The 12,812-nt window shown below is 38.2% G+C and overlaps 1 protein-coding gene across 16 annotated transcripts in view; it reads left to right on the forward strand.

Annotated features, from left to right (window-relative positions):
* LOC134225065 (formin-J-like) overlaps positions 1-12,812 on the forward strand; it is a 455,409-nt gene that overhangs the window by 348,889 nt on the left and 93,708 nt on the right. For 2 of the 16 annotated variants that reach the window (XM_062704845.1, XM_062704844.1), the window contains exon 1: positions 6,846-7,358. The exons of the other annotated variants lie outside the window; for them this stretch is intronic. The gene's annotated coding sequence lies outside the window, so the exon portion shown is untranslated. Of the gene's footprint in view, positions 1-6,845; positions 7,359-12,812 lie in introns of those variants that run through there. 16 annotated transcript variants of the gene reach the window in all.

Consider the following 12,812-nt stretch of genomic DNA (forward strand, 5'->3'; position numbering starts at 1 on the left):
CTTTGTGGACTTTTTTGGCGACCATTCTAAGTGTGGTCTTCTGTCTCACACGGATAAACAACGCAGTTAGAGCATCTCCGCCGTGCGTTTGCTAAACAAGTTGGAAAAAAATATTCGCAATTAATTCGGCAACACAGCCGTACGAAAACCATTTTTTTGTTAAAACCTTGGCTGTGCATATTCCCAGCAAATGTTTCGAAATGGACAAATGTATATGAAATTCGCCAAAAAGAAACCACGTTTCTTGGAGGCACTCGAAACCTCAACCTCCTACTCTCTAGATTGGCGTGATAACCCCTACACAACAAGACCACTTAAAGGTCACGTTTGCGGAAAAGCCATCAGAATCCGAGTACCAACCTCCACCTCGGTTATCTCTTTTTTGCAAATTGAATATCTTTCGTATGCTTGATTTGTCCAATCTCCACATGTGCTTTAGAGCTGTACATCCACAATCAAGCGAGTGCACATTGTGTATTAAACGAGAGTATCGCACTCTATGCCCCCAACAACGGGCTGGGCAAACAAATCGGGTCAAGATAAGTGCCTAAAAGATAAGTGAGTTTTATTTTGCGCACATACATACACACACGAACACACATCGTCTTGGAAGTGAATATATAGCCTTTTTGTTACACCTTGGTGTAAAAGGCAAAACTTGCGGCTAACCCATCCGGACAGTCCTACGACGATTATTATCGAAATTAGAACATCGCCGTTTTCGAATCCTGCGTCCGGAATAGATCTGACTTACTAAGCGCTAGCAGCCTCCGGCGCAACCTGTTACCTGTAATATCGCACTGCGTTGTAGCGCCGCCTATCGCCCTATGGGAGACCCAGAACCACTCGATCCAGTCCCGCTAGCTGCTTGCTGTTTGCACAATCGTACTGTTTCCTGATGGCAGTTGTTCTGGCCATGCTATCGAGTTTGGTGTAGGGGTCTCTCAACCACCTTTCTCAGGCAAGTACACTGGATTTTGTTTTTACGCGATTTACATTTTCTCAATTTTCCACTCATCCTAAATGTTTAATGCATATTAATTATCATGTGATTTTTCTTCGATTTATTCTGGATTTTTTGAAACATGTTGCGAAGAGTTTGGTGGTAAATTGAAGTCATAGGATCAAAAATACGAGCGAAAAAAAATCGTGTAAAAACAAAATCCTGTGTATGCAATCCGTGACAATATTTCTTTGCCTGATTCGCTCCCGTGTTGCAGCCTAACTTTGAACTCTACTGTCCCTGCAAGCGGCAGATCCGGTAGTGACGCCACTCCGACCAGAACATTTATTACATCCGAGGCTACTGTCAATCCTTCGTTATCTTCGCAACCGGAACGCATTGTGGAAAGCATTATAGAAACCCCCGGCTAGCGCAGTCCTGTTTTCTACTGCCTGCACTCACCTTAGTCGTCTTGGTCCTGACGCTAGATGCAGATGGGGTGATTTTCCAGCCTGCGACGACAGGCAAGTACATTCAAGTTTTCATTTCTAGGACGTAGGATGCCGATCCACTTTTCAGTATCCTGCGCTCGACAAATCCGCTATATGGCCTACATCTGCGAATCCGAACGCGCCGTCGCGCCGCCGTAGAGAGCCTCAAGGAAGCCCTCAACCCGTCCGACTCAGGCCGTCTCCGCTCATCACAGTCGTTCCGGTCCTGCTGTCGGAAGCGAGGAGATGGTCTTCCTACAACTTGAATACAGCGAGTATACACTATATAGCTACTCTAAATATCAATGTAGTACTGCCGCGTCTTCCAGAGAACCTGAGGTGGCATTGCGCATCTCGATTCGAACGAAATTCTATCGAGTCGAATATGTTTAGCATTACGGCTTACGATTCGATCTTGAAAATAACTCGTCTTTCGAGTATGCTCTAGGAGGTTCAAGTATAACGAGATGTTTTGGCATTATGGAAACTCGATAGCACACTGAAAAACGACTCAATTCGAATGAAAAACGCTCGTCACCTTTATAGCTTTCGAATGTTGTTTGAGAGTCATTTCTTGCTGAAAGTTTTAATTAAGGTACACCGGGGCAAGTTGAAACGGTTTTTTCAAAGTTAAAATTCGAAGTGCTGTAAAGAAATCACCCTTTGATATATTTTGAATCCGTTTGCAGTGTTTACTAGTTCGGGCCAATGATTATTCATAAAAAGTAAGCAACCTTAACGAACCTTTTCATAAATATTTTGTATATTTAAATTATTTTTTTATATGCATCGCGTATCGGGGCAAGTTAAAACGAATCTATGACAAAAGGTCGAAAGACAAAAGGTCGAAAGGACAAAAGGTCGAAAGACAAAAGGTCGAAAAGACAAAGGTCGAAAAGACAAAGGTCGAAAGGACAAAACGTCGAAAGGGACAGAAGGTCGAAAGGACAAAAAGTCGAAAGGACAAAAGGTCGAAAGGGTCTAAAGGTCGAAAAGGACAAGAGGTCGAAGGGGACAAAAGGTCGAAAAGGACAAAAAAGTCGAAAGGGACAAAACGTCGATCAAGAACAAGTTGATAACAAGTTTTGTGTATTCCAAAGGAATTTGTGAAATGCATTTAACTTCAAGCAGAAATTACACACTCATCTCATTAATCAAAGTTGAAGAATGAGCAATTTTCAAAGAAGGAGTAATGACTATGAAACAATATTATGAATATCTACAGTTCTGTTAGAGATAAAAAGACTGTTAAATTAAAACCTGTATTGCGCGAGACAGAGTTGTCCTATACAGTTCGCAAAAAAAAATTCTTTTATTTTTAACTATTTTCAACAATCAAATAAAATTCGTTCAATGAGTGCAAATAATAGATGGATATCTAGGTTTTCTAAATCTTACTTTGATCTGTCAAAACAGTACACGCCTAAGCCACGCAGACGCGTTCATTAAAAATACACCAGCGTGTAATACACGCCGGTGTATTTGATGTGCGGCGTGCGCCATTTTGACAAATCGAAGAGGCACTTAGAAAACTCAAACATCCATCTATTAATTGAACTCACTGAATGAATTTTATTTAATTGTTAAAAATTGTGAAAAATAAAAGAGCAGATTTTTTGCCAACTGTGTAGGCCTACTCTGGTGCGAGATTGATTCTCTCCGTTTCAGTTTCATGTCTATTTCGACCTTTTGGCCCTTTTGCCTTTTTGATCTTATTGATATTTTTTTTCTTTCGACCTTTTGTCCCTTTCGACATTTTGCCCTTTCGACCTTTTGTCTCGTTCGACGTTTTGTCCTTTTCGACGTTTTTTCCCTTCGACCTTTTGTCTTTCCACGTTTTGTCTTTCCACGTTTTGTCTTTCGACCATTTGTCCTTTCGACCTTTTGTCTTTCGACCTTTTGTCCCTAACCCAGTTGAAACACTGCGTTATATACAGACATGAGCTTATTCTGCCGTATTAATAACAAAATGTATGTACTCAATGAGACTCAAGAATCACGCGGTTGTAAAAGTGACTATAATACTGCCAGGATTCACATAAGAGTCCCATATAAGTTTGTGGCGATTTTGATTTTCTTTCAGAAATTAGCTTAAGATTATCTCCTGTTTAAGAAAAACTGATGAAATAGTAGGCTTTGTTCAAAAATTTGAAAACAAATCCCACTTTTGTTGTCTCATCTTGATATTTGCTCGCATCTTTTACACAAAAAATAAACTTAAGTATGGTTCTTTTAATTGTCCCACAGCAATATATACAAAATAAATTCAAATATCAAATAAATATAAATAAAAATAGCATTTTTTTTAAATTTATTAGACTTTTCTTTCATTTCTCCATGTAAAACAAATTTGATTCAACGGCAAATTACTCAGGTCGGAGAAAATGACATGGGTCTCTTATGCGAAAAAGGGCAGTGTACAACATGGTCAAAAGCGTATTTTCAGAGATCAAATTCTGGAGAACGCACTACGCTGAAAATTTATCAAATTGATTTTATCCCTACTGGTGACCACTCGGATTACTATTCAGGATGGCTCATTATTTGGATCACTTGTATATTGTGCACATGATTAATTCTGATGTGGCTTCTTATAAATGCACATTAATTAACCAGCCAGCATAAATATCTCCCTTAAACTCTTCGATTGGAGAAATAGATGGGGAAGTGGAAAGTGGAGTTAACGAAATGTTTACATACTCTATGTTTTATTTTTCTGAGAGTCAGTGCTCAGTAGATTAAGAATCTCAAAACTGCAGTTCAAACATGACCCCTTTTCATTCTAGTGGAGATTGTAGGAGGGTTGCATTCGTGACGGAATGGGCGAAAATTTATTACAATCATTTTCAGAAGTTTGCATGTTTTTATAAATTTATGTTTTCCGAATATATGTATTTATGGACCATGTTGAAGTTTAAAAAAAAAAATTACTTTTCATTGCGTGGGTGACGTTTTGAATTGTTGTTTCAACTTGCCCCGCACCACGCATTTCTAATTGCCCCGATGAGTTGAACATGCGGAGCAATATCAAACAACCAAAATACAAAAATACAAACGGGTCTTTTGTCGATTTTTCATAATCATTATAGGGTAAATCACTACTTGGGCCTATGGACCCGATTTCCGGCTCACTGTACAGAAAACTAATGATTTATACTGTTTGGAAGCCGTAGGTTTATGATTGAAAATTTTTAAAAAGTCTCCCATTTATCTTTCACAATACTCAATATATTTCAACCACTTGTTTTACTCCTAATTGATCCAATTGTAGAAAATAAAAATGTAGATTTCAAAACTTCGCTCTCCGTTGCCACACCACTGAGCCGGAGTGATTCTTTCCACTTTTACAAAACGGTATCATCAAATAAACACCTACCTGAAAATCGTCACAGTGCTCGTTACAATCATTGCTTAAAGTTGTTAATCACCACACAATTATGCTAAACACACGCACTTCAATATTTCCTATTAGTTCGTTTCACTAGAATTTATTTAAACATATTAGAATACATTTGAAAATGTATTCTCAAACCGTACAAAAAATCACCTCGGCCCAAGAACTTCTAGCCGCACCGTGCTGCCAAAAGGCCAGGAGTATGAAAATGATCCTCCATCGTTAACAGGAAAACTGTCTAATACGTTGACGCTATCATGTTATTTATAATTCTCTCGATTTCAAAAGGTGAAAAGAATATTGTTTTTAAGTGTTTGGAAGAAATTTTGATGAGTAAATATATCTTCTCAACCAAATAAAAATGATTATGAATAATACCATCTGGCATCTTGTTGTCGTGGAACGTGCATATTTTTGTTTACGTCTCATTTTCTACTGTCCCAAGAGAGAATGAGAGTAAAATGTTGAGAGATCGAGTAAAATTTTGTTTAGGCCGGGAACTGGTTCTACGTGTGCTGGAATGGCAAATAGCTATGACTGAAATGAGTGCTGCACCTCGTTATTTTAAATCAAATAAAAGCTTTTTTGAACGATATTTAGCACGAATAGCTATTTTTTTAAGCAGAAGTGAACCCCATTGCAGTATTATACAGCCCACAAAATTCAGGAAAAGTTGCTTCCTGCCATAAATATCAATTAAATAATGCAGTCGTACGCATGTTAGGCCGGGAATGGGGTAAGAAACCCTACTTATTCAACATTGAATGATTACCCACCGTGAAAATTTGATGAAAAAACTCTTCCAAACATCGTTTTGAGACCTGTTGCATTGGCACGTCAAATAGTTGGTTTGGATTTTGCAAAAGGGCGAAAAATAAACAATGGCAGAGATTGCTTTTGAAAGATGCAATCTTTCGGGAATGGTAGTCAGAAGATGCGTTTAGGGGAGTAGTTTGTTGAAAAAATAATCAGAGCATTCGGTCATTTCCTATCTTAATTACAGCTTCCGTTTCAACTTACCCCGCATTTCAACTTGCCCCGGTGTACCTTATTTTAGTTTTGAAAATGTCCAACCACCGAATCATGAAGAAAATCATAAATAACATTCATGAACCAGCCTAATACTCATTTTAGTATTTATACTCTTTTCCAAATGGAAACCAACCAAGCACAGGGTATGAATAATCTTCGCACTGCCTTCGATACTCAACTCAGTCTTCGATTCTTGGATTGACCCTTTCAACGGTGTGTTATCTGAATCTCGTACGCCATAGATAAACAACACGTGCACGATTGCGGAAAGATAAGCGCTAGATACCGCCCCCCAGAGGCAGTTCCTGGGGGAAATGATGGGTGGATCCCAAGGGAGTTTAGTCGTTATTACCATCACTGGTCGGACTCGGACACTCCAGTACACTTCTTTGTGGTAGCTTGGCAACTACTAAGCACGTGTGCTGGGTCGTTCGTAGATGCATTTTCCCTTGTAAAATACCGTTCTGATTTAAATCCTGAACATGATTCAAATTACGAACGCTACCCGTTTTAACACCCGAAAACCTAAAAATTGGTTGTGTTTCTGAGATTATATTTTGTAACGAATTTGAATATGAGTCAAAACAATAGTCTGCCAAGGAGAAATTATTATTAAAAATAAAGTTTAATCAATTGATCCTTCATAAAGATCCCATTATTCCCACCGATTCTGTTTTAGTAAATTATAAAAAATCCCAAAATATCGATACATAGGGCATGAAGGGGTCAATTCCCCATCAACGAATCAGCAGGCAAGCAGCCGACGCTATTGCTGCGGCAACAAGTTCCCCGTCCAAATGTGCGGGACGAACCTGCTGGTGGCTGACGGCGGCGCAGCGCACGGCAGTGCGAAGGCGCGACATCATGATGAATTCGTTGCTCTGGCTTCTTGAGAAGCGCGCGCGCGTTCACCCGCGAAAGAGCTGCAAACTGAATGAGCTTTTTTCGGTGCGCTGCTGCGCTGCGACCGCGCCGGTTAGTACCGTGTAGACCTTTGCTAGGTTACGATCTTCTCTGGGGTTGTGGGTACGTTCGCGGAACAACACTCGGCGGCGGTTCAGATAAACAGCGCAGTCGACACGAATCGCGATTTTGCGGAAGACGAAATGGAAAGCCGGGCGTGAGACTATTCGGTGCGGGAAAAGTGTGCAACCTCTAGGAGTCGTCCATAGGTGGGAGGGGTCGACGATGGTGTATAATTGTGCAGATTGCGGACGTCAGATGTAACGTGGAAGAAATTGGAGACGGATGAAAGCACATTCGCCAGTTAGAGTTGAAGTGATATCGCTGAGTTATCTTGACAATTTGGTGCAGCACAAACACGAAAGATAACAAATTAGCAAAGTGTACCAAAAAAGAGATGCTTGCAAGTTCTGTGAGGAGGAAATGTTGGAATTGTGATTGCATGTCAGCTGAGCCCCAAATTTATCGCAATTGTGGAAGAAGATTGAGAAGAATAAACTATGTGAAGTGATAAGCGTTTGCATCTTATGTAGAAGTAAGTCCTGGAACAAGGCGAGCATCTTTACTTTTAAAATATGTAATATAACGATTATCACACTACGATTTATTCTATTTTCCAATGACCGGAAAGTGGTTGTTGACCATACAAAGCTCAAGAGTTCAAACTCGATTTGTGTACATTGAGGATGAAACAGAAACATGAAATTTGATATCCATATTTAACATGGTTCTGGCCGGTTCTACTCCCTTTAACCATTTTCAGTGTACCTTGAAGATATATCCTCGTTGAATTCAGAAATGTATTTAGATTTTATGTAGGTCAAAATACGAATTTGTCAAGGTACAATCAAGTGACTTATTTTAAAACAATTTACAATATTTAAATATGAGCCAAAATATGGTGCTTGGCGAACTTAACTCGAATCTGGCCAATATTCATAAGGGACTGATGCGATCATAGCATCATAGGCAAAGAGCTGTTAGTTAAGAGTATTCGATGCCAACCCAAATACACGTAAAAAAATAACCTTATATGTTATGGCAAAAAAACCATTTGAAAATACTTATACTCTTCATTATGCCACCTAATGAATGATCCCATATCAAAAAGCTAATAACATTCATAAGTTAATGAAAAGTATAAGTTTCGGAATGTATGTGACTAATGCGATGTAGAGGTGTGCGCCGCCGCGCCACGCCGCCGCCGCCGACAGTTTTTGGCACGCCGCCACCGCCGACATTTTTGCATCGGCGCGCCGCCGTTTCAAATTTTTCACGCCGCTGATCTATAATTTTCCACGCCGATTCAAATTTTCAGTGGAAACTCCCAAAGGTTCAGTGCAATTTCCATATAATTTTCTGATAGATCTCTACAACATCACGTTGAAACTCCAGAGAATTTTTCGTGAAGATACCAATTATTTCCATGAAAATTCCATACAATATCTTGTTGAAATTTTGAAAAGCTCTCCGTAAAAACTAAGCGTGAAAATTGCGAAGGAGTTCCCGTTGAAATTCAAAAAAGTCTAATTGAAATTTAATTTTTGAACAGAAAAGACGCGTTCGGCAGAAAGCCACAAGGCTGAAAGTTGTTAGGCCGAATATGTCGTTTAACCGAAAAGACTATTTGGTAGAACCTTCCGGAGCAAACCGATAACTTTTTTTTAATGTTGTGAAATCATCGATTATGTTTACTTAATTTGATATCTTTTTGGTCGTTTTAACGGTTAAAATAACAAAACGTAATAGCAGAAATATCTTACTGCGACATTCAATCATTAACTATTCCTGCTGTCGATGAGAGCAAATCGAAAACTAATTTTGATATTGGTTTCCGATAACAAAATAAAACACAGTTTGATGTCATATAATTCAATTTAGTAATCTACAGCAAAATGAGATCAAGATATGTAATCAGTCATAATGCCTTATACATATTTGAAAACGAATTATGACTCAATTTGATGTCAAAATCAAAATATGTTTTCTATATGATCTCATTATGTTTTCAGACTTCGCTAGAATACCTTCCCCTCGGATATGTTACCTTGCCGCGGTGGGTCGGCTTACGCCATTAGCACTGAGATGGCAACCAAAGACATATCTTGTCGTGGTGGTATCACATGTTGACTATTTTTGTTTGGTGCCGCGTTACATATCTGGCATTGACGCACTAAATTAACGCATGCGCATGTGATCCAACGGACATTGTGTCTTGGAGCGTTGAAGTGCAGTCAGGCAGAGGCCTTTTTCATCAGTGATAATGACGTGAGTTCTTTTTTGTTTTTCGGCAATACTTTTCTGATGCGTTCCCTGTGACGCTGAGTCGTAGCCACATTTATTGAAAAACAATGTTTCAAGACATTCGTAGGGAATCGACTGCTGGATTCACTGAGTGGAAGTTTTTGCAACACTAGGAACGTGGTGCCAGTTATTTCGTTATGCCCACTTCGAAGAGCAATAATAAAAAAAAAACAGACATTATAATGATGGCATATGAACAATCTTATAACGGTTTCATTTTCGATAATTTTTACAAACAGATAGGCAATAGGCGCAATGAAGCTTTAGCTTGCCACCGAAAAGTGAATCCTATACCTGACCTTGATTAGAACTTAATAGATAATCACCGTAATTAATCAACGATAAAGCTACTCGTTAGAACAGTTTTAAGCTATAGGCAACCTTGACAAAAAATATAATGGAACCAACTAAGTTCTTTAGCAGTTTCCACTTTTACATGATACAACTTACATTGAGTTTGTAATGTCGACACAGCTTAAAAACATTGACGAAACAATGACTCAGGTAAACAAAGTGATTTGACGAACGCATAATCTACACTCAGAGCAAACAAAGTCAATTAATTTTCATTCTGCATAAATAAAAGGTAAAAAATAGAACACTAATTCGCAATATTTTTTTATATTTTCAATGTGGTTACAAAAAGCTAACACATTAAATAACTCATAATTGTACTATATGACTAAGTGGCCTTCAAACCACATCAGATGCTTCTAAGGCAAAAAAAGAAGACATTCCATTTTAAACATTGCTTTTAATAACTAGAAAAACATTGTACTAGAAATCTTGAAATTATCATTTTAGCCTTTGATCATTGACTATAGTTTGCATTCAATTACATTTTGCATTAGTGTCGAGTCGATTCCAAATCCGAACCTCACTTCACTCCATCCTTATACTACCCCATGGCGTTCAAGTGGTCTGCACGGACTCTTCTGCCATTACCCTCTCTATTATCGGCTTTGGATTGACTTGCGCTCTCATTGCCCCACCAAACGCTGCAAAATGAAAATGAAAATGAAAATGAAATTATGTTTTCAGACTTCGCTAGAATATCTAGCCTAAAGTTATTTGGCCGAGAATGTCATTTGGTCGAAGAGTTCCTTTGGCTAAAAAAATCGTGAATATGTCCTTCGGCCGAAATAGTCGTTTAGTCGAAAAGGACTTTCGGTCGAAAGTATCGTTCGGCTGAATTGGCCATTTTAGATATTTTCAAGACAATAACGGGAGATTCTTTTGATTTTCGCCTCAAAATTTTAATGATAGATTTCCAGTTTTTCCAATATAGTTATTCGAAAATTATTTTCAGATTTTCCATGGAAACTACTTTCATGTATCGAAAACTCTTTGGAATTACCAAGAAGAGCTCTTTGGATTTACCAAGGAAAGTTGTTTGGGATTTACATGGAAATCTCTTCAGATTTTTCACGAGAAGTTGTTCCAAATTTCTATCCAGCTTTTTACGCTAACCATAAATAAAATGTGGCCGAACTGTTTTGACACTTGCTGTGTATAGTTTTTATATCACAAATCTAACAATTCTTGCCAAAAAAAAAATAAAAAATGACTTTGTTTATTTTGTATTCCCGGATTGAAAATTTTCATGTTGGTTAGTTAGTTTAGAGCATATGTATACTGCCCCTATTCGCATAAGCGTCCCATGTCAGTTTTCTTCAACTTGAGGAATATGTCGTTGAATTTTTCAAACTCGTTTTACATAGAGAAATTCAAAAAAATCTAAAAAATCGATAGAACCAGCAATCTTTCTGAAAATTTGGCATAATATTCTTCATCGTTATACATTGCTATGAAACTATTAAATCTATCTATCTATCTATATCTATATATCTATATATATATATATATATATATATACTAGCTGTATGTACCCGGCCTTGCTCGGAGTTGCCAGTTTGATTCGCAATTTTTTCACAATCGAAAAATGAATAAACCAATTGGTTAAAAGGTTTATTCTGTTTTCTCATTGGTACTTCATCATTTGATTAAAAGAAGACAGATTTCATTTGAAAACATTGACTGATTTTGAAGAAGGGATCAAACCCAGAATCGCATTATTCCGAGAAAACGTCTAATTCTAAAGAAGGAAAAACATCCACCGATGCCTTATTCCGGGAAAACGTCTATTTTGAAAGAAAGGATCAAATTCATCATCCAGAAGGATACACATTAATCATTGCTTTTCACTGGGCAAACCATGATTTCGATGAAGTGTTGAGTTGATCGATAGGGGCCCTCCTTAGCCGTGCGGTAAGACGCGCGGCTACAAAGCAAGACCATGCTGAGGGTGGCTGGGTTCGATTCCCGGTGCCGGTCTAGGCAATTTTCGGATTGGAAATTGTCTCGACTTCCCTGGGCATCAAAGTATCATCGTGCTAGCCTCATGATATACGAATGCAAAATGGTAACCTGGCTTAGAAACCTCGCAGTTAATAACTGTGGAAGTGCTTAATGAACACTAAGCTGCGAGGTGGCTCTGTCCCAGTGTGGGGATGTAATGCCAATCAGAAGAAGAAGAAGATGATTGATAACTAAACAACTCCCCCACAACCTCCTCTTTTCCATCCTTAACCCGCTATCGTCGTCTCCCTAATATGAATAATGTGTTTTCCAAATTTGACTGAAATCGGCTAAGGGGAGATCAGAAGTTACATTAAGGTGATTGAGAGCTGAACAATGCCAGTCCCTCCCCAACCTTCCCGTTTTCTAAATACTATTCCTATCATCTTCGCCTTCTTAAGAAAAAGAATGTTTGTTCCAAATTTGGTTGAAATCGGGCAAGGGGTACAGAAGTTATGCTGGAACATTGGATCATTGCATACCTTGCTTTTATTCATTAATCTTTAATCATAATCATATAAGGGTCTGTCCACAAACCACGTAGACCGAAATTCAACATTTTCAAACCCCCCTTCCCCCATGTAGACTTTCGTAGACTTTTCCGAAGCCCTCCCCACCCCTTGAAGTCTACGTAGACTTTTCAAATTTTACAAAACGTCAAATGTGATTGGACAATCAAAATCGAAATCAAATTTAATCCTCTGTCCAATTCGACTCCTCCTAGTACTGTGCACAATTTTGCGTCGACGCGCCATTGCTTAAAAACTGTCGCGCATCTGACCTATAATTCTCCACGCCGGTTCAAATTTGTAGAAAACCGAATAATTTTCAGAATTTCGAAAAATTTCAAGATGAAAACCCGAGAATGTCAGGTCTACATTCCAAAAAGTTTTTCGTGGAAATTTTCGTAGAAGATCCCGATTGACAATCTTTAAAGCTTCCCGATAATATTTCAAAGAACTCTCAATGAAAATTCCGATGCTTTTCTTGAAAATTTCATGCAATATCCCATGGAATAACCATCCGTTTAAATCCCAAGAATTTCCTTCTAAATTCCAAAACTATTCCCGTTAATATTCTGAATAAGTTTCCGTGAAAATTTAGAATTATTTCCCGAGGTAATTTTATGTTTTAATGGACATTCCGAAATATTTCCCGTGGAATTTTGAGGAAAATAAAAAAAATCTAGACATTCCAAAGACTTTTCCGAATAATTTGCGGTGGAAATTATAGAGAATTTTTAGTTGTAGTTTTGGTGAAATTCTCGTAAAAATTTCGAATAATTTTATGAAAAGACAAAGGCTTTCTTACAAAAAATTCAAATTTT

The sequence above is a fragment of the Armigeres subalbatus genome, chromosome 3 (genome assembly GCF_024139115.2).
Source record: "Armigeres subalbatus isolate Guangzhou_Male chromosome 3, GZ_Asu_2, whole genome shotgun sequence".
Taxonomy (NCBI): Eukaryota; Metazoa; Arthropoda; class Insecta; order Diptera; family Culicidae; genus Armigeres; species Armigeres subalbatus.